At 37.8% G+C, this 22,560-nt stretch overlaps 1 protein-coding gene across 2 annotated transcripts in view; it reads left to right on the top strand.

Moving 5' to 3' along the window:
• PCDH11X (protocadherin 11 X-linked) overlaps window positions 1-22,560 on the top strand; it is a 417,732-nt gene that overhangs the window by 321,037 nt on the left and 74,135 nt on the right. The gene's annotated exons all lie outside the window — the stretch shown is intronic.

Here is a 22,560-nt window from a genome sequence, read left to right as displayed (position 1 = left end):
AGGTGAAAGGGATTTTTTTTTTCTATTCTTTATGCTTTTTGCATTTTCATTTCTTACCTCTGAAAATACAAAAAGTTTTTAGGAGACAAATTATTGGAGGTTTTTTTGGTCTGACAGTTTTGTTTTTCCTTACAGATTAGGAAATACTTGTAAATCAAATGAGGGAAGGTATTAAAAAACAGAGATAAAACTATTTCAGGATAAAACTGGTTGAATAACTATTGATCTTGAGAGAATTGGAAATTTAACCCTGTCTCTGCACAGACTACAAGATAATTATTAGCTATGGACAATAATCTATATTAAAGGGAATATTAAGGTGTTGATAGATATGAGAGGTATTGATAAAATATTTCCATTCCACATTCAAGATAATAAAATATATTATTATAATTCTCAATTATTGATAATTGTGTGACCTAATAGAGAAACAACAACATTGTTGCTAACAAATGTGAAATGATAAATGGGCCACACATTCTAATTGAACACCTGGCAAGACTGTGACAGCCTTTCCAGATAGGTAAAAAGCAGGAATGAAAGAATTGTTCTCTTGTCATATCAGAAATATTCATAAATCCTGCATAATTTGACAATGAAATGGTTTGCAGACAGATTAGGCAAGGAAGCACAAAATTCTTTATTCTTTCCAGAAAATAAACCAGACTACAGCAGTGACATCTTGGCAGCATCTCTGAGGACTTTATTTAGCCCACGTCCTTCAGAGCTGATCCATAGCTCAAATAAGGATACGGTGGGAGAAAAAATGAAAGTTTTCCCCATTTTGAGAAATTCAGTGATGTTTTGGTTTTGTTTTCTTTTACTTTATTACAAATTTAATATTAAATATTATAATAATTCATCCACGTGACTTCCTTTAAGACAGAGGGATGTGTTGGGTTTTGTACTGGAAAATAATATTGGAAAATTGTACTGGAAATGCTCTTTTTCCATGGGTAAGGTGAGAAAAAAAAAAAAAATCATGTTGTTGCTCTGTCCTTGGTGCTGTTTGAGGAAGTTTTGCACAGGATGTTGGAAAGAGTTGAATATGTTTTCATTTGGGTTTATGAGACACTCATAAAATATCATAAAATTTAATCAAAGCTGATAATGCCAAGTCGAAGTCTGATAAAACCAAAGTACAGAAGTGGCGTGGTGTCAAGGGAAAATTGTCAGAAGTTATTTCTTGGAGGGTTTTCAAGCTGTGGGAATGACAGGGATTTTCAGAAATTAATTTGAGAGGTCAAGATGGATATTTTTCTCAAATATTGTCTTTGTGTTCATTTTTTTAACTTTTCATCATGAATGTTAATTTTAGTGATTTAATTTCCTAACAAGCCAACTTTGAATGATGCTTATATCAAGATAATATAAGAAAAAGTTATTGAATTTTAAGGAGCTTTATTAAATTTCTGTTGTTGACATACTTAAGAGGTGGAATTTTCCTAGCAGCTATTTTTTTAAGGGACATTTTATTTAGAAGCAAATATTATTTTATTAATGCACACCCCCCCCCTTCTGCCAGTGTGCACTCAATAACTGCATTTTCAAATGAAATTAGGAAAGAGATGGAAATTTGAACTAAATTGAACATGAAATTCCAAGAGTAAGAACATAAGAAAAAGCTAAGAGTAGTCCTAAAAATAGAAATGAACAAAGAAATAATTCTTCACATGTATTTTTCAAAGCTATGCTGACATTTTTCATTTTGCCAGTCTGTTGTTTGGCATCCCTTATTGTCATTATTCTGAAACATTAATCCAACAATGGCATCTCTGCCTTCATAAACTTCCTGGTGTGATTGCTATATGCTGTCACCAACATCTGAGACTAAAATAATTTTAAGAACAAGTTCTATATGTGAGACTTACAGGTAGAAAAAAACCGCTTTCCATGAAAAGTCAGTAAAAAGTAATCAAGCCCACTCAAGTGAAATGATTTGGGAAGTTTCTGGGAAAAGCCATGGAGAACATTTTCCTGGGTTTGGCAGTGGGGGTGAGCTGGTGTCCAGCAGCAAATGTCAGATGGACATTCCAGGCTGGCAGCAGGGTGGGATCATCTGCTGTGAAACGTGGGCAGGGAGGGACGTGGTGGCAACTGGAGCTCAGAGCATCCAGAGCCAAATCTCCATTTGCTTGGTTTGCTTTTGGTGTGGTTTTATTGGATCTTTTATTGAGAGCCCTCTCGTGAAGGCACCGTGATGTTTTCTCCAGCAGGCTCAGAGATGCTGCACCCTCTGTCCTTGTAGTGAAAAAGCTCCAGAAATGATGTAGGCATCACAGATACTCATTCATGTCACTCGAGGAAATGCTGTCAGTCACTCAGCATGGGCTAGTTCGTTTTGGCTGTAAGAAATTCTAGGTAAGGCCCCTGAATGGAAGTGATGATGCAAACCTGTTCTCTCTGCTGGGTTTTGTGTCCGTGCAACAGTTGATGTGTTGGGTACATCCAGGAGGATTTAAATTTGTGATTATTGCTTTGGGATTCAGGATGAGAAACGTGTAACCTGTTCTTTTTAAGTCTGTCTGCTGGAATTGTTAGACTGCTATCCGTAATTTCAAGTCAGTCTTCCAAACGTTCTATATCATTCAGGCTGCATGCCTGTTTTGTCAGAAAGAAAAATGAATATTTTCATGCATGCACACCCTGAAGAGTTCCTGACTTTGTTGGTTAACAGTTTTCAGAGAAGCCATTGTCTTTCTCCCATTATAACAATTTCTTACATAACTTTTGTTTTTCACCTGAATGCTGTGAAATCCACAGTTAGACATTTGTCCTGTGCCTTTGCTAATGTTAGGAAATCATACCCTCAGTCTGCCGTTCCCCACAAGAAATTTCCTCTTTGTTAAATGTGAATAATGGATAATTGGTGATTGGTCATGTTTTAGCTCCCTGGACTTGTTAAGTGAGGCTTCCTTTGGAGTTCAGGGCTGGTGTGTGAGTACAGTTTTCACAGCACAGACTATTATTTCATCAGCAGAACACAAACCTCGCTAATTTGTTTTATGATGACAGTGCCTGGTAGCTGGCACTTAGACTTGTTTAAGCTATTGTACTACCATTTGCTTTGGTGTAGCTTTCTGCTTTCTGCAGTAAATGTCATCTGCAGACAAATTAATAATTTGTTATCATTTGCTGGAGCAAGAAATAAGAGAGGTGAAAGTCAGCTAAACAGGCAGAGCTGCTGTGGTGGCAGAAACCAAGAAAGCAGCACTTTGAGTCTGCCCTCAAAATGCACTGGCAGAATGCAGTAAAGCTGAAAAAGACTCCATTGTTTTCCAAGTTCAGTGCATTATGAAGAGATAAACACTGAGAGGTGCTATCAAATTCTGTCACACCACTCTTCTGGGATGGAGCACGCTGCAGTGGAGGGTACCAAGCCTCACCTTGCAGCAGGGTTTTCATCATCTCTTCATGAACAAGGCTCTGCAGGCAGCCAGGTAATTAAACATATAAATAAATATCTTTTACCATGTGCCTGGGAGCTTCTGGGGACTCTGCAAGTGCGAGGTGGCTCTGTCCACTGAGCACTGGGGAGATTTCTCCCAGTGTCCTGTGGAAAGGTCGTTCTGCAGGTGATCTGTGGTGCTTCATCCCTTGGAGAGGCACCTTAGGATGCTGAGTCCCTTCAGAGAGCTTCAGCCCAGCCCTTGTTTCTGCCTGGCTTCGAGAGGAGTCTGATCAGCAAGTTATTAACGAGAGGTGAAGGCTGCACTTGTCAGGAAATGCTTTTTATTTGGCAGGTTTTGGTCTTGCCCTGCAGGAGGACTCACAGGTGGAGGACAGGGGCAGTCATTGCTGAGCTGCAGCTGAACGTGGGGAGCTGCCTGGCTGCTGCTTTTAATTAAATCCACCACCAGCCAAACCACTTGGCTGGATTCCATGGCCTCCTTTCTTAGAGGGACCCCCCCCATCCCCAGTTTGTGCAAGGATAATCCAAATGCTACAGCTTATTTGTGATGTTGACTAAAGAGCACCTTGCTTTTCTCGTGGTGGTTTGATTAATCTTTATTAAGCTCATGGCCAACCTGGACATAGTCCCTTGATTTTGCTTTTATTTTTAGTATAGTCCTTAATAAACAAAATCACCTTCATCATTCTCAAAGGAAAGAGTAAAAATTGCCCCACAGATATTTTTACTAAACAGTTGTGTTTGTTATAAAGAGTTCTAACATCTGAAAAAAAAAGTAAGCTTGTTGAGTATGTGGTTATTTGCTGGTGCCTTGATGGAGCAGCTTACAAATCATGGCAGTCAGATATATCCTATTATTTATACAATGGAGTTCTTAAGAAAGTTCATTTTTAAGGTAAGCAATCAAGTAATTCCTTATATGGAGATGGGGGAATATTTAACCTTGAGTACAACAACATTAACTCCGGTGAGCTTAATGAATAATTCATGATATTATCCACCCTGAGAGACATCAAATTGCTCTGCACTGTCTGCAAAGTGCAGTTAACAAAAAAATGATAGCTTGGTGAATTGTATTTGTATATCTGAACATTAAACTAAAGACAGAGCTGTGAAAAGACATTGGTGCATGTACCTGTACAGAGCAAGGTCCTGCCTGGCATTTCCTAATCCACTTGCAGCCATAACTCATTAATAATTTGTTTGCAAGGAATGGTCCAATCGACAAAAAAAAAATCATTGAATATTCAAAGGTGCCTATACCAGCACTAGAGGATGTAATCACTGCAGGCACTAACCTTTTTACAAAGAAGCTGTTCATTATAGTCCCTGGAGGCTGCTACAACATCCTGAAGTACACGAAGTTGCCTTTTACTCTATTGTATTTTGGTTTTTACAGACAGAAACAAAACTGCTATTTGCCTTTCAATATGCAGTGACAATTTTAAAAGCTTAGCTGAGAGTGGTGCTGGTGTTTTCTTTGAGCAAAACAAAATTTCATCTCTTCAAACTCTTTCTCTGAGGTTTTCAGACATGTTCTCCTCACAAATATTTCCTGTTCCCCCCATCCCTCATTCTAAATTCCTGGTTTAGCAGCTTAGTTAAATAAATATACATAATTAAGAAGCATGCAGAGAATTATCAGTATTTGGGTTCTTCTCCATGGCCACACTTCCCACAGCTTGTGCTGCCCAGTAGTTTTGGAAAAACTTCCCTCAAGGAAGTCAGGCAAGAGATTGAGCCTTGTGGATTCCTTTTTTTGAATTTATTTCTTAATAGGAAGATAGAGAAGATTCTTGAGATTCTCACTGTATCATCATTTACAGGGCAGTTTGAGAGACAAGACACACAAACATGTTCTTCATATACAAGCAGAGGTGAAGGGAGTTCCTGCTTTTTCTGGTGACTTGCATTTATTGCATTTTACTCCCTTCACGCTCTGGTTTAATAAATAAATTATATCCATATTTTAATAGTAAATTGGCATCTTGCTGGAACTGCTGTTTTCAGGAGGTTGGTTTTAACAACAGCTTTGCTGGCTCCCAAAATAGAAAAATGGTTCTAAACAACTTTTTCTTAATAATGTAATGTTTTAAGAGAAAGCAATTTCGAATATAAAAATACATATTACACACACATATATACATTCCTAATTTTGAAATACCTTTAAGAATGTCATCAATTTTCAGGGAATATGGGAAAGCACAAGAACAAATATTACACTGTTTATCTTCTGTTCAATAGAACTGACTGCTTTTTATAATCTAATAAGGCTACCTAAGTAGGCTTAACCTATGATGAGACAAGATTTTAGCACAAAATTGCATTCCAGAACTTCTTCTCAATATCTTAAATAGATGTCCATGGACATATTTACAGTTTTTATACTGTTCTGCCAGTTTTTATGGCTGCTCATACTCTTACCACAGTATTGATATAATTTTTTGTCATATTTATTATTAGCATTTTTAAAATTATCTTTCAGAATCTTAGCAGCTCTCCACAGTGCTCAGAATGGAGGGGTGGGGGATGTTTGGAGAAGACAGAATTTTGCTGTCTGAGGACAGTGAGATGCAGAACTCCTGCAGAAAGAGATTTATCATTAACTAAAATTCACAACATCAAAAAGATTCAAATTGAAGCCCCTGGCATCTTCAGCTCCATATCAAGATGGAATTACCAATTCCTGAATTTAGTCACTAATTGCTTTTGTCTGTGAGATGTGTTTTAACCCATTCAAACTGCTCAGGGCAAAACCCATGAGTTTTATGGATTTAGTTCCTAATACTTTGTAACTCACAAGATCTGATAGCTCTGATAAATCTCTAAAGATTCCCATCCTCTGAGTCTCATCTTTTCCTTGTGTACTATGCTTGTAGCATTAATTATGATTTTTTTTTGCAGATATGTAAGACTAAATTCACTAATTTTGAAACATTCCAATAATTTCAGAACATGGTGCTTGGGAAAACTGTTTATCATCCAAATATCCATGCACACAGAAAAAAAAATAATAGAGAGCAGTTTACATTGATATTCCAACTTTTGCCAAGAGATTTCTAATGAAAAGATTTAGAAGTTCTCCAGTCAATGTTTAGACTGGAAAGAATATTGGGACCACTGCAAATCCTGATTTCTCAACTTATTAGGAATAATAATGAGTAATTTTGAGTGATTTCAGAGCTTAATTAAATTCAAAATTGTATTTTCTGGCATATGGAAAGTTTGATGTGATACTGCAGATTGAGTTTTAAAGCAGACTCAGCAGATGGACATAGTCAGTCATGTTCAGCTTCCTGATATTTGGTTGTCAGAGACCTTGGTCAGTGCTGGAAGCAGAGATATTTACCTCTCCCATTTACAGACAGGTCAGGACTGAGGTCACAAACAGCACAGGAAAGGAAATCTCAGTTTTCCTGCGAGCCCTGGATCGTGGGATGCAGCCCTGTTCCACAGGAGTTCAATTTCTAATGCTCCCTGACCCTTACTCTGCTATAAATAATCAGAAATATTCATTACAGAAATGGCAATAGCTTTGGAGAAGTGATGGAGTGTATATTACAAAAGGAAAAATACATCCAATTCTCGTAACTCCTTGCAAATTGTATTGGAAAGCCTTCAGCTGAATATATTCATATCCTGCTTTAAGAAATGCTACAAATAATATGATGAGTTGAATTATCCTCAAATAATTCAACTCATGTAGATGTGTGTGTACCTATTTCACTGTTCAGAAGCTTATCATTTTCTGTTTTCAGCCTGATACAGCACCCTGAAATATTGAAAAATGTCCATTAATTTAAGGTCGAGTGTCACTATTGAAGCCATAAAGTCCTATGGATCGAGTAGTGCTAACATGGCACTGCTTTGGTTATTTTTTCCATTTCTCTGCTTTTTATTTAGCTCTATAAGCTTGAATCCTTAGCATTAACAGCCTGGAAAATTCTACTTTTCTAGGCATTAATGTAAAAATGATTCCTGGCTCTGATTGCACGACTTGGTCACTTGCAATGGGTGTAGAGGAAGAATGTGCTGTCAGCACTGTCATTCTTGTGTGCTCAAGTTTAGTGAAGGGCACTCTAGAAAGAATCATGAGCCTTTTTTTGTATTAACATTGTATTTTGAGGATGGATGTCTTTGAAAAAAAATCCCATTAGGTCATGTGAGTCTTGCTATCTTTTCTCTTTTGTTTTGTATTTTTTTTTCTCTTCATTAATGATAGAAGCACTGCTGGTTCTGGAACTCTTGCTGCTGCTTTGTTTTTTTCCCCTTCACAGAAAATGGAATTTCATAATGCATTTGCAAGCTGTTGCTTTAATAAAAGAAATTTGTAGAAGAGCAAGGAATGCAAAATTCTAAGACTTACCCAGGCTGTTATGGTCTATAAAATGCTGTACCTGAGGAAGTTCTGATAGGAACTCTAAGAAAATATTTCTGTTCTGTTCACTGCAACAGAAGAAAAGCAGATATTAGTTTTTGAGAATTGATTTTAAATTTTAAACAATTTAATTAACTTTATTAAATATCATCTTTGGGTTTGTAGCTTGAGCTTTTGCTTTTAGATAACAGCACAGAAGTCTTCTAAGGTGTAACATTTGCAGACATTCAACTTGCTGCTGGAAAAGAAATAAAATATTTTGCTGAAGGCTTCGAGCACCACTGGAACTTAGAGAGTTTAGCAAAGACTGCTGTGTGGTTTTAAGCTAAACGAGGAGCAGTTTGGATTAGATGTAAGGAAGTTTTGGTTTTTTCACAATGATGGGGGTTAAGCACTGGCACAGAGAGGTGATGGATGTCCTATCCCTGAAAATGTTCAAGGCCAGCTTGGATGGGGCTCTGGAAGATGTCCCTGCTCATTGCAGGGGCTTGCACCAGATGGCCTTTGGGGATCCCCTCCAACCCCACCTGTCCTGTGACTCCATAACTTTACAGTCACAGATCCCAGAATCATTAAGGTGGGAAAAGACCTCCAAGAGCATGGAGCCCAACCTGGAGCAGTCCCCACCTTGTCACACAGACAGGAGAGTGAAGCACAACATCCACTGATGGCTTCAACAGCTCCAGGCATGGGGACCCCACCAGCTCCCTGGGCAGCCCCTTCATCCCCTGGCAGCCCTGTCCATCAGGAAATTGTTCTGCATGTCCAAACTGGAGCTCTCTTGGCACACATGGGAACAGTTTCCAGTCGAACTTTCCCTTCCATGCTCTGCCTCTTGAGCCATCTGTGCCTTTATCAATGAAGCTGTTGATGTTCAGCTCAGACCAGGAGCCAGGTTCCTGGGAGTGGCTCTGCACATCGTGCCCAGCCTTTCCTGAGCCATGGGGCACAGTGCTTCACACAGCTCCGGGAGCAGGGTTTTCTGGTTTGCAGTTGTGCCTGTGGTTGATGGTTCTATTTGCTGTTTTATTGGTTTGGTTCTGACAGTGAGGGGGAGCTGAGATGTCTGCAGGGAAGGGAGGGCTCACCATGGTGCTGGCAGCAGAGCTGGAGGAGCATCCAGGTGTAGGGAACCTGAGAGTGGGTGAGGAGTGAATTCTCAGTGCTCAGGCACACAGAGGGGCAGCTCTGCTCCTTCTGCACATGTTTGTGTTTGCAAGGAGTGAATGCAGATGGGAAATTACATTTCCTTCTGTGATCCATCCTGATTCCTCACGGGGCTCCTCCGTGCCCAGCGCTGCTCACTTTTGAAAAAGGAGAGTGAACTTTGCAGAGGGTTCTTAGGGCACATTAACAGTGTCCACAAGTGCAGGGGCCCCTGCAAATTTACAGCCTTATTTACTGCATAATAAGTTCCCAAGGGAGACACGGGCTCAGGTGCACTGATCCGTAGAGGCTGAGAAGAAATTGGAGACAAGCAGAACTCACCGACATCCTTCGACTGATTACTCATAAACCTTGGAAAAATACCATTTGCAACTCTGAGGCAGCCTGCTTTTATCCACACAGTGCACTATTTTAACTTCATGGTAGCCTAGAAATCTTCCCATGTTGCCCTGGTAATTTATGTGATGTTCCTTTGCAGGAACAAAAATCTATCTTACACTTAACTCCTTTTGATAATTAATTCTCTCCCATCTGCTTACAGCTGCTATGGTAGAAATGTGCTGGAGTTTCCTTATTTGTTCATGCCTTGGAGTCATCTTTTAATATAAATAGCTGTGAATCTACCAAAAAGTTTGAAATGAGCCTTTCTCAGTTTCTGACCAGCATATCCAAGTTGTATTCCTTGATGCAATTTTTAGTGCGTTTTGAGGGGAATGCAGACTGAATTTTTTTATACAATTTAATGGGAAGGTATGAAGTTCATATAGGATCCATCCTAAGCTTGAAATAAATTTTTAAGAGCAGTGTGATCAGCTTCACATAAACAGAAACATCATAACTTCGAGTTTGGCTGTTTTCTTCCCCCTGACAAACCTCACAACATTTAAAGTACATTCTATTTGCAACCAGGCAATGTTTTTCACCTAATAAATAATTGCAGAGTGTTGCTGCTCTACCAGCTTAGTTTATTTAACACAAAATAAGGCACTCCGTGTTTCCCTTTGCCCTGATTAACACATTGTGCTTTCATGTAGGGTCTTAAAAAAAAAAAAAATCTTAAAATAATTATCTTTTGACCCAGTTTTTAGGGTAAATGTATCCAACTTTTCTCTTGCATATCTTACTTATTTTAAAAGCCTGCAAGAAGCCAGGAGAGAATTCCTCCAAAACAAAATAATTCAGGAACAAAGCAGATGCCCATAAATGAATGATCCCAAAAACCTGGGCAGATGAGCTCTGTTGACTTTGGATTCCTTGCAGCTTTCCTGATGAAAATCTCCAGTGTTGGTTTGCTTCTTATGCAGTGAAATAAACACGGGATTTACAGTGGGAAAAGAGCTCTAAATGTGGCTTTAAATGAATAAAAGGTGTGCTTGCACCAAGGGGGTGCACGTGGTTGTCTGGAAGGATTCATTTGGTCTTTGCAATCAATCCACTCACCAAGGTTTTACTTGGATTTTGTAGAAGATAAATAAGGTGATTCTTTGTAACTTGGCTGCATTTAAGGAAGTTTAATTTACAAATTGGCTCTTGTTCTAAAGTATTTTATTGCTTTTTATTACTCTGAACTGATGGCAGACAATTACTGAAGTGTTATTTCTTTTTTTTTTTGCATGTTTGATACTTTTTAATATCTTAAGCATCCATTTAAAATTATCCTCACCAAACCCAATACTGAAAACTCCTGGAAGTCCTACATTCCAGTTAATAATCCAAACTGAAACATGCATCAGTCCTTATTCATGTGCTGTCAGCTACTCTGAGGAGCTGTTCATTTGCCAGATTAGCTCATATTTTTCTATTTCAGTTAAGACCTGCCAAAAAAAAATGATCTGAGGTGTTCAAATAGCTCGTAATGAATAAAAATTCTAAAAGATGCTTTAAAAAGACAGGATTTCTTTTCTCCTTAAATTTATATCAAAACATTAATTTCTGATAAAATGATATTTTGCTGTACCATTTTCCAACTAAAATTTTAAGTCAAAAAGCGTAATGAAGATAAATTTAGAAATTATTTGGGATAAATGTTTGGGTTTTTTTTTTAAATGTCAAAATATTCAATCTTTTCAGGGTACTTTGGTTTTCACAAACAACTGTGTGCAATCAATGAAATGGCTGTCATTTTTCATAATTTGAGTAAATACAATTCCAGCTAAAAGAACACAAAAAACCCCCAAAAAACCCAAAAAAACCAAAAACCCAGAAACTTCTAAAACCATTGGAAAAGACAGAGGATGATTTTTGTTTAGAACAAATTGTCTGTTCTCAGAGAGGCCACCCAGCAGGGACCCAGCCCCGTGCCTGGCAGGGTCTGTGACTGCAGGAGAAAGCAGAAATTAAATTTGTTTCTGGTTGCTTTGACTGGTTCTGCTCACTCTTGAGGAAGGAGTTGGGCAATTGCTGCTGTGGCAGTGGAAATGGGGACTAAAGGCATCTGTGATTGCTCCTAAAGCACAAAACTCTCTCGAGTATTTCATGTTTGGTTCTCCTCCCTACACAAACATCTCAACCAGTCATTTTTCTGTCAGTGTGACAGAGAAATCAGTGATATTCCTTTAGTGTACTTTAAAGTTCCTTTCTGCTGCAGAATAGAATGAAATAATCCTTGTGAATTTTGGCATATTTTGCTGTTAATACAGAGTGTTTTTAGCACTGGACTACCCACGATGCTCCTTATGAAATCTTTTCATTCTCAGGGATTTGACTAAACAGAATTGACAGTCTGAGAGCAGCTGATGAGATTTGGGGTCTGGCTTCAAGCAGTTTTGGGTCATCACCCACTCTTTGCTCTGGGATGTGTGGGGAAAGATTCAATTGCTGTCAGGATTTTCTGTGGTTATTGCTGTAAGCCAAGGAAGAAGAGTTAAAATATCAGCATCATTTCCTGAATTTGCTGCTCCATGTCCTGTCCACTGCTAACAAGGGCTGGGAAAAACCTCTGCTCTTTGTTAATGCAATCTGAATTTTAGGTACACTTTTCCATGATTTTTAGATGGATATATTTAATTTCTATCTCTATAAAGACAAATAAATTTCAGGCCATGGAGCTAGTGAATTTTTGGAAGGCATAAATATTTGTTGTGTCATGTTGGTGTGTTTTCTTCTAATAGTGCAGTGGTTCTATGGTTAAAAAATCCTTGTCCAATAAAAAGTTGGGTCAGTTTTCTGCTCACCCTATTTCCCTTCATTATCCAAGTATTTAATCACCATTATTCAGTTTATCTGCACAAACTTTTTTGTCTGAATTGTGATAATATTCAATTTTAAAACTGGAAACAGGAGAGAACTTAGCAAAGAACTTTTGTCATGAAGAAAGATGTTGGACTGAACTTGGCTTTAGCTGAATTCCCATTCTGTAATCACCAGAGTGCTCACACTGCTGGGACTGAAACAACTGCAATGGTTCTGGAGACTCCAGAGCTGCACAAACAATTGAAATAATCTGATAATAGACACTTTCCACCTCATTTAACTTTCCTTTTTTTGCTTTGGTTCATATTTCCTGTTTAAACAAAAACACTTTTATTCACTTAGATCTGTTTCATTCTGTTTATTTCTCTTGCCAGCTCGTGTTTATTGCTGGTGCCACAAACCATTGCCATCAGTGGTGACTCTCAACATGAAATTGGGAAGAAATGCAAATATTATTGTCTGCTTCCAGGCTCTGATTTCATTGCTTTCTTTCCATACGAATTACTTATATGGCTTTAGAAATTAGTGCATCTTCCTTTGTTTCTTTGGTTTTTTTTTCAATCTACCAAACCAAGAATTTGGGGGAAAACCTCTTCCTTTTTTTTGTAGGCAAGAAGTGAACATCAGAGTGATCTTGCTTTAGGAACTCTTTACAGGACACAGAATAAATTCTAAAACAAAGTGCATGGGCAAAAACTGAAAAAAAAAACACTTCTCTAATAGTTTATACTTTTTGTTTTGTGATCCATTATTGGATAATATTTTAGATAAACCAACTACAAAAATGTCAATATTCTACTTGTGGCATCAAAGTATTAATGAGACCTAACCTATTATCTTATAACTTTTATTTGTTTCTTTACAAAGTGTAGTACCAAGAGATAGAAATAAGTTAGGAAAATACCTGATAGCAAGGAATAAACAGAAAACTATGATAAACTACCAAAAAATACAATGTTATTAATTAAGCTTTTTAATTAGCATTGTGGATTTCTTGGGAAAACACACCTGGTGAGTATGATCTTGTACTTCATTAATTTGTATTCCCAGGTTCCAGTTTCTTTTGAAGTCAATGCAGAGGTAGCCTAAGGAGGATGACTAAAGAGAACTTTGATTTTGGCTGCTTGCTCAGTCAAAGAGCAGGAAAGGGTAGATTGAAGGTCTTGTTTGCACAGCTCTCTCCTGTCTTTGTTAATTTTTCTGAGCTGTAAATTGTCCTGCAGTCCATAAATAATTTGACTCCTGACATTGCCATGTAAAGAAATCTCTCAAAGTACAAGTTTTACTTTGCTGCTGGTGGTGATCCTGTCCAATACATTGAGTCAACATCCCTCAGGTTTCAGGTGCCATTCTAATTAAAGCCTAGAATTTGGATAGTCAAGTGCCAATTAATTCACAATTCCCACAGAGCACATGGAAAATCTAATTCTCCTCCCTTTTTCCAAACCCTTTAGATGGCAGCAGAGCAGATGCAAAGCTTTGTGCTGCTGAAGCACTGGCTGCAAAGAATTCCTTCAGTGGGACACAAACTGCCATTAAATCCAATTATTTTTTTCTTTTTAAATGAACTTTCTTTCTAAAATACTACAGAGAGGTTGCACCATCTTTACTTTTGTAGGCAGCCAAGAGAACTTGTGTGTGTGGAAAGTCAGCTCCAAGTGTTATCCTAGTCACAATTCTTTCTGGAACTAGCAAAGCAAAAGTTGTTGGTAATTATAATGAGCCTATTAAGCCTAGTCATGAGTTTTGTTCCATCAGGAAAAGTTTGAGATTATTTTCTCATCTCTTCTATTCCTTTGAGAATAATTAGCAGCATGATTATCTGCGTACTTTAAAAGAGGAATAATAATTATTTTCTAATCCCAGTGCAGTGTGTGATATAAAACAAGGCCATTACACCTTTGAGTGGGTTAGGGTTTTTTTTTTTGTTGTTTCTTATTAAATTAGAATTAGGATGGCCATAAGTGTAAAATGGGTGACACGGTCAGTTAAGTTGTTTGGGGCTGCTTTTCATGAGCACAGTGCCACTGAGCTGGCTGGGCCCTCTCACATCTAATAAGGCTGCAAAAAGTTCCAGAGGCTTCCAGATGTGACAGATTTGCAGCTGCAATTACAGGGATAAGTTCCCAGCAAGATGAGTATTCAGGTGTGTGCTCAACATGGCATTACATCGAAATAAGTCGTGGTGGCCTTGCCCTTCTGGTTGTCATTGGGGCTGAGCTGCAGAGAGGAAAGCATCAAGGACACCTCCAGGGCTCCAAAGTGAATAATCTGCCACATTAACAGCACCATTCTGGGTTTGCTGCGGGTACAGAGAAACCTTGGAGTGTTTATGGCAAGGAATGGCTGCTGTCTAATGCTTCAGCTGCTTCATGCTCAGTAAAATCAATAATGGTGTGTGACAGATTTATGGTTTTGAGTATTTCAGTTACCCATGTTGGTGCAGGAGCTGTTTGTTGCTCTTTTTTCTTGAGGAAAGAAGGTGTGCATTTGGGGTCCTGAAAAGCTGTATACACCACGAGCTCTTATTCCCCTAAAAAGATACACATGCAGAAAAATGATGTCACTGTGTTTCCATGACTAAAAAGAGAAAACAAATGGACAATCCCTGAACTTGTCCTTGCTGGTTTTTAAGGCAGGGGCAGTGGCAGCTCCCGGGGATTTGGACCACAGTAATTTCTGCATTGCTCCAAAGGTGTTTGTGTTGGTTTGAATTGCTCTTTGTGACTGAGATAATTACACACCACGATCACTTCAAGATAGGAAAGTTTTTCTGGTAATTTTTACCATTATTTACAAAAGGTTTTGAGACAGTTCTGGCTCCAGAGTCGGTGTCCACATTGAAGGTATTGGAAAAAAGGCAGCTTGGTCCCCAGATTGTGCCTGAAATCTTTGTGCCATTTAAGTCCTACTTAATTTTGATGGAATCACAAGAGAAGACTCTTTTCTGAAGCTCGAACCAGTAGCTAGCTTTTTTTTCTTTTTTTTTTTTTTTTTAACATTCTCTGGCAGGAATTTGCTATTGATAATTACAAGTTAGAGTTTGAAGGGCGCCAAGGAGGAAATTCCCTAAAAAACAAATCTCCCAATAAAAACAAAGACCATGTTTTCACGTAGATCATAAAACAGAGAAGTGGTACCACCCTGGTGATTTCTAATGGAAATGTCAATTTCTTGCTTTAAATGTACCAAAAATAGAAGAGCTATAAGTGGGTGAAGTAGATCAGGAAAATAAAGCAGACATTTAAAATGGGTTTTATGTACAGAAATCAGCATTAACTGAGCAAAAGGTGCTGACAAAATTCCATGTGATTTTTGACACTATTTCTCCAGAAGAAGTAAATGTCAATGCTGTGAATAGTAAATATAATTTTGGTGATAATACTAGAATGATGGTTTTTTTTGTTACAGTTTAATGCCTGGTTTCTGCATCACTAGGGAAGCTGCTTAATATGTGCAGAACAGCAGCAAAATTGTTAATAGAGGAGAAGCAGCTCCCAGTGTTCTGCTCAAACAAGTCCTGTTGTAGAACAAACAGCAACCTGCTCTTGTAATGCACCAGCTCCTCACTGGGTTTATGTAAATCTTCACAGACAAGCAGACCATGAAATATGTTCTCTGTAGAGCTCTTGTGCCCAGGCTGGAGGATGGCTTTGCTGAGGATTTGATGTCTGGGGCTGCACTGGAGGTTCCTGGTGCAGTTCTTGGTAAAGAACTTGGAAAAAGAGGATTTTGTGTCACCCAGCTGACACCTCAGGCTGCTTTGCCTAACTGCTTTCCAAGGGCTGTGTGTGCAGCTTTAGTTTCAGGCTTTAGTGTGTTGACAAGTCAGACAATAAAACCATTTCTTTAGTGTAGACTGTTGTTTTGTATTCACTAACTTGTGTATCATATTTACGTCCTTGTTATTTTAACATCCCTACATGACTCACAGAGATCAGGGGTTGTATTAAGGCAGTTTGTCTCCTGCAAAAGTTACAAAGCAAAAATGATTACATACTGAAAAAACAGTTGTATCTAATTGCAAGAATAGTGTACTCTCAAAATCAATATCCTTGAAAGAAGAAAGAATTAAAAGCAATAATAAAATCTATTAGAAGTTAAATTGCTATGATACATTAGGGTGTGTTGGTAAAATGGTTTCCTATCTTTTCAATGGTGCATTGAGAAGTAAGGCAGGATGGATGGATGAGTCATAATATCCATTATTGAGAAATGGTTAGGGCTCACCAATATCCCAGGGTCATTAGGCAGCCTAATGGGAAATAATTCTGGTTCCAGAAAAGGAGCTGTCCTGCCCCATACCTTCTCATAAGTGGGGGAGTTTCTGCAGCAACCTCTGCCCGTGGCCCAGTGTGAGCACACTGACACTCAGGTTATTGATGTCCCTTCCTAACTGATATCTGCAGCTCTTTGCTGAAGAGGGAAAAACAGAAACGAGGGGTCTGGGATATGAGCAGAATGTCTGCTTCCACACATGTGGAAATGCAGAAGTGAAGTGTGTGGTGACAAAGGCAAAACTGATGCAAAGCCTGGCCTCTCCTCTGGGGAACCTAAAGGCTGCTTGTGTGTACCCATGTTCTTCTTTTCTTTTAAGAGCTTTAATGGCAAATGCATTGTGCAAAGCAGATAACAGCAATACACACTGATCACAATTGTCTTTTCATGATTCTAATAATATTTGATTACCAATTCTGCACTTACTTTTCTTTTTGTTTAGCAAAGTGATGGATTTATTTATGTGTTTCTTGACTGCTGAGTTTCTATTTTAACAGAGATTTTTCTCATGCACAGACTTAGACTGCAGTGTGGTGTTAGTAACTATGGACCATCAGTGGAAGGAAGGTGCAGACTGAACACTTCTCAAGTAGGATTAATAGCATTTGGGTATAAAGATGATTTAAGTCATCTTTTATAAGGGTGGATAGATAGCAGGTTGCAATTTTATTTTCCATTATTTCTTTAATTAAACATGACACCCAGACCAGGTCTAATTACATCAGTGAAACTGTGTATTTCAGCAGTATGTTCCAATTTTTGTTAAATCAATACCTTCCAAAGTAGAACTTTCCTGCACAATTTTTCTGACAAGTTTTGTTGGTGAGTGCTGTGAACTGCTCTGAGCTGGGTCCTAATTGCCCAAACTGCTCATCAGGCATTTGTGAGAACCCTCAAGCTTCATTTCTCTCCACATTAATTCCTTTAGTTCTTGTCCATCACCTACTTCTCCTCAAAAGACCTGGAGAAAGCAGATCCGTGATTATCAGTGAAGAGTCAGATGTCCCAGTGAGGAATTTACAAAGTGGTGATAAAGAGAGGAATAGTTCTCCATGAAGAGGTGAGCAGGTCTGTCCTGACAGCTGAGTTGGAAGAGTGCAGTAAAAATTAAAACAATTCACACATTAATGAAGACACACCAACCAAAATTCACTATGTGCTAAATAAAACCTCTCCATCCAAGCTCTTATAATGAAGAACTGCATCAAACTGCACACATGCAGGGGGCCTTGAGTACTCGACTTTTTCAGTCTCAACAGTGTTTTGTCTGAAATCAGTGTGTGAGGGAATGGATGTACTCAAACAGGATTGCTTAGGCCTGCTCAAACTTGATATTTCTACAGTTCAGAAACTCTGCCTGCCACAATTCCTAATTTTAAAGTATTTTTTTTTGAACTCACAATAAATTAAAATAATCAGAAATGACAACAGTAACGATTAAAATCCATTCTGCCAGCTTCATACTCTGTTGCAGTGTGTGTTAATACCTCCAGTTCTTTGTTTCCTGGATTTATTAGAACTACTGATGTCTCTACAATTGGTTAGAGCATGGTGTTAACACCAGGAGTGTGGGTTCAGTCCACATCCACTTAAAAGCTGGGCTTTGTAGTCCTTGTGGATCCCTTGCAACTCTGAATATTCTGACTGTGAAAGCTTAAAATAATTTTTAAATAAATTAGTATAAAATTAATTATATAATAATTATATACCGCTAATAAAATTAGTTAATAATTATAAAAACAAGATTTTAAAATTAAATAATTAAAGATATTAAATAATAAATTGAGAAACCCCCAACAACGTCCCACTCTGGCAGTTTTAGGTACAAGCATGCAGAGAATGACACTCTGTGGGCAGGAATGACAAAACCACTCAGTGATTCTTTCCTCTCAGCAATCACCTTGGACTGAGGGTGTTTTCTTTTTGCACCACAATAAATAAAACTGCATTGAAATAAGAAAGCAGAAATGAGATGAGAATGCATAAGAGAGTAAATTGTGTCTGACCCAAGCAGTGGAGAGTGCAGACAGGACACGTTGTGAATAACAGGCTGGCTTGCTGGCTCCGTGTGAGAGCTGGTGCAGTGCCCAGGGACAGCCCTGGAATGAGCAATGCAATGTTGGAATTGAACAACTGCAGCTGAGATCCTCAGAAAAAAAGGACAAATCACACTCAGGGTTTTTAAAAGCTTTCATGGAATTATCCTCATGTTTCTCTTAATATTCCTTGAGGTAATCATCAAAATGCTCATTTTTAAGTGGGTAAAAATCTCTGCTCTTTTTTAGAAATAGTTTCAGTGCTAGATATTGAAACCAAAGACTTACAAGAACTATTTCTTCCTTTTCTTTCTCTGCTGAATTAGAGCTGAGTGTATTTAAAATGTTCCCCTTCTTCTGCATAGCATGGCATCAAAAAGTTTGAGACTGGTGGGGTGTGAGGAGCATTAGAGAATTTACAGGATCAATGTGGATCTGAAATTTGTATTCCTGGATGAACAGTTCAGAACCAGGAAAGGAAAGGAAAGGAAAGGAAAGGAAAGGAAAGGAAAGGAAAGGAAAGGAAAGGAAAGGAAAGGAAAGGAAAGGAAAGGAAAGGAAAGGAAAGGAAAGGAAAGGAAAGGAAAGGAAAGGAAAGGAAAGGAAAGGAAAGGAAAGGAAAGGAAAGGAAAGGAAAGGAAAGGAAAGGAAAGGAAAGGAAAGGAAAGGGAGAAAGAAAAGAAAGAATTGAGATTTAGTTTTCCTGTCAGAATTTTCCTATATAGCTCCTAACTCAGGTTGTTGAATTCTAGAGCTGCAGGTTAGGGATTGGTTTTTGGTGCTTGCACAGTGGAATCAGTTCCTTGCATTGTTCAGGACAAAACCAGCAGTGTGTAATTAGTGCTGAGCAATATAATTCTCAGTGAGTTTTGGGTGAATCTTGTTATGAATAAAGTTTGTAAGAACATGAAAGGAAGGTTTCAGTGAGAATTCTCCTCCAGCTGTGTGCCTGGTGACAGAGTTGTGTCTCAGCTGCATCTCTGCAGTGTGCACATCACACCACGGCTAAAGCAGAGCTCCTGCTGCTTCCCAATCACTGAACACTTTGTCCAGAACTGAAGTCAGTTTTTAAATAAGCCATCAGGAATAAAGGAAATAACAGGAAAGCCATGGGACTTTCAAGAAAGACTTTCTATGTTTCTAATAAATCTGAGGATGTAAAACGTTGTGACTTCTAGTAAATGCAATTCAAAATGTTTTGCTTTTTATTTCAGTGTTTGCATATATCTAGTGCATATGGAAAATACCTTTCTGAGAAAGTCAGGATCAGTCACTTCAGAAAGCTCTAAACTCAAAGAGGCTGTTTGTTGTCTATTGAAAATTTTCAGAGAGACTCTTGTTATTGCCTTCAGTGGAAGATAAAAGGTTCTTACTACAAATACGTTATTTAATGAGTTGACTTTTCCAATTTTTAAATAAGTTCGCTTTAAAATATTTTAAGAAGTGTCAAAGAATTCACATTGGATAGTGTGAAACAGGCAGGGAGAGGACATGAAAGAGAATGTGTTTGCACACAAAGGATGAGTGTCAGTTCAAAGCTACCTGTGACCTTCCTGTTTAACAAACACAAACCAAGCTTAGCTCTGCTTTATAATTGCAGTCAGACCAGCAGCAAGCTGGGCTGAAGTTGTTTTTTATTCTCTGATTATGGGGGAAAAGCAGCAAATGCTATGTATTTATTTATTAATTTATCTATTTTTAAAAATATATTTATATAGTTTATTTAATTTTTTTTGTTTGTTTTTTGTTTTATGTATAAAATACCAGAGCAGGAGCCTAAGATGAGGAAGGAGAATGGTTTTTCAAAATTAGGGTACAAATCATGTCTGGCTAAAGGATTTGAAACACAGCAAAGAGCGTTGTGTCTGATGCTGACCTAAAGGAAAACTACATTTTGAGTCTTTTTACAACCGTTTTAATGCAGGGTCATCTACCTCCACTGTTTGTCACAAGTTCATTTTCCAGTAAGAACAACTATTTTCCAGGCATTCTCACTTTTTTTTCTTTTTTTTTTTGAGAGCAAATGAGTGCTATGGTAAGCAGAACAGCTTTCAAAATATTTGTTCTAACTAGCCTAGCAATAATAAAATACTTATTCAGCTGAATTATATGTTCTTAAATCTCTTTTTTGTTTATGCATTATAAAAATATACAAACAAGTTGAAAACTGGAGAAACTGAATCTGTTTAGAACTTGAGGTCACACAAGATACCAGTTTAAGATTTAGGAAGAGAAAATGCCTCTCCTGATTCCTGTAATTTGCCTCATCTATATAATTACATTATTTTATATAAAGAAATTTTATATCTTTATAATAGGATTCAGGAAATGTTGTCCTTGCACAGGATAAAAGTGAGAATTCCATGCTGAAAGAACAGCTTTAAAGCACATTTGTCTCAGCTTCTCCACAGGAAAAATTAGCACAGCAAATCTTTATATTTAAAAAATACAATTTTTAAAAAATCAATCTAATAGTCATACTAAATAAACAACTCATCTCTGTCAATTTATGTATCCATAATTAGTAAGATTCAGCCACTAGGCAGATAAAATGCAATTTGTAATTATTTTCTTGGTGAAAAGCCTCCTAATTATTGCACAGTGGTTCTCAGGGCACTGCTCCTTTCCTGGTATTATTTACTGAGCAAGATTTAATTTATCTTTTGGATCATTATGAAATCTTCTTTTCACTGGAATATTTTGTCACACAACAAACATTCCAAGAATTGGTGAAAATATTTTTGCTGCATTTCTCAGTTTTGATATAGAGCAGCAATAAATTTTCACTGAAAACATTATCTTTATAAGCAATATTTAGAGCTCTCTTTATTACAACTGTTGGGCAATTGTGCTTTTTGCCAATCATGTGGGATAAACTGGCCATGACATTGGCTGCAGACTTGTTTCTAGCATTTTATTTCAAGTTGCACCTTTAGGTTTCATTAGAACTCCTATTTCATCATCCATTTGCTGAATAACCTCAATAAACCAAGTTTATTTATTATAAATTTCCAGCAGGACTGCTGGAAAATTTGTTTGATTAATTGGATGTTCCAGGCTTGGAGGTGCTCATTGGCCTTTAGAGGAGAATCATAACCCCAGCAAATATTGGGGTTGGTGAAAGATTTTGCAAATTTTTCTTATTTTTAGGGTGCTGTTATTTCAAAGATGAAACGTGTGTGAACCAGGATGTTTATGTAACTTTCCATTTACTCTGACCCACTTTTGGATACAATTGCATAAAGAGGTTTTTTCTGCTGAAGGAATTTCTGTTTCTAAAGGATCTGAGAATTTTTTTACAAGCTGGCAGATTTCTGGTCTCCATGATTCTGGGTGTTGTGATCATCATTAGAGCCGTGTCTGGAACCCACTCTTACAGTTCTGATGCATTATTGATAAGCTTAATGAAACTCAATGAGGTTTGAAGTTTTAGGATCTTGGTGCTTGTTTACACACATGTACCCAGGAAAATTAATGCAAATGAGTCCTGAAATTATCTTAATTCATTTTATCATTCGTTTAGGAGTGAAATAACATAAACTACATTAGGATCATTTTAATTTTAAATAAGAATAGCTACACAAGGACTTGGGATAATGTAATTAATCCACTTCAAAGTTCATACATTTTAGTTAATTCCAATTAACCTTCTTGAGTAGCATCATGTTGGTAAATTCCTGTGAGCAGCCTGTCTGTAATGCAGTCCTGTAGAGGACCAGAAGTGCTTCTGGCATCTCTCTCCACAATTAGAGCAGGGAACAACTTCCTTGAAGATGCTTCTTTTTCTTCTGGGTTCTGTTTCTCTGCTTTGTGTGACCAGACACACTTTCTGAGGAGTATTGCAGGATTCTTTTTACTTTTCTCAGAAAGAAAATGCCTCAAAACCACTCCTATTTTCACATGACCAATATGAAAGTCTGTAAGCATTATCCCAAAGACCAACAGTCTTTTTTTAGATTTCTAAGCACTTGCATCCATTCAGATGTATCCTTTAATGAATATGTTATTCTATGTCACAGCCTCATCCCTGCAGTCACACTCCTTAGCACACCTTCAGATTTATCCCATTGGGTGTTTTGGTTTTGTCTGGGTTTATT

The sequence above is a fragment of the Sturnus vulgaris genome, chromosome 14, assembly GCF_052056855.1.
Source record: "Sturnus vulgaris isolate bStuVul1 chromosome 14, bStuVul1.hap1, whole genome shotgun sequence".
NCBI classification, from domain to species: domain Eukaryota; kingdom Metazoa; phylum Chordata; class Aves; order Passeriformes; family Sturnidae; genus Sturnus; species Sturnus vulgaris.
This window is presented reverse-complemented; position numbering and strand designations above follow the sequence as displayed.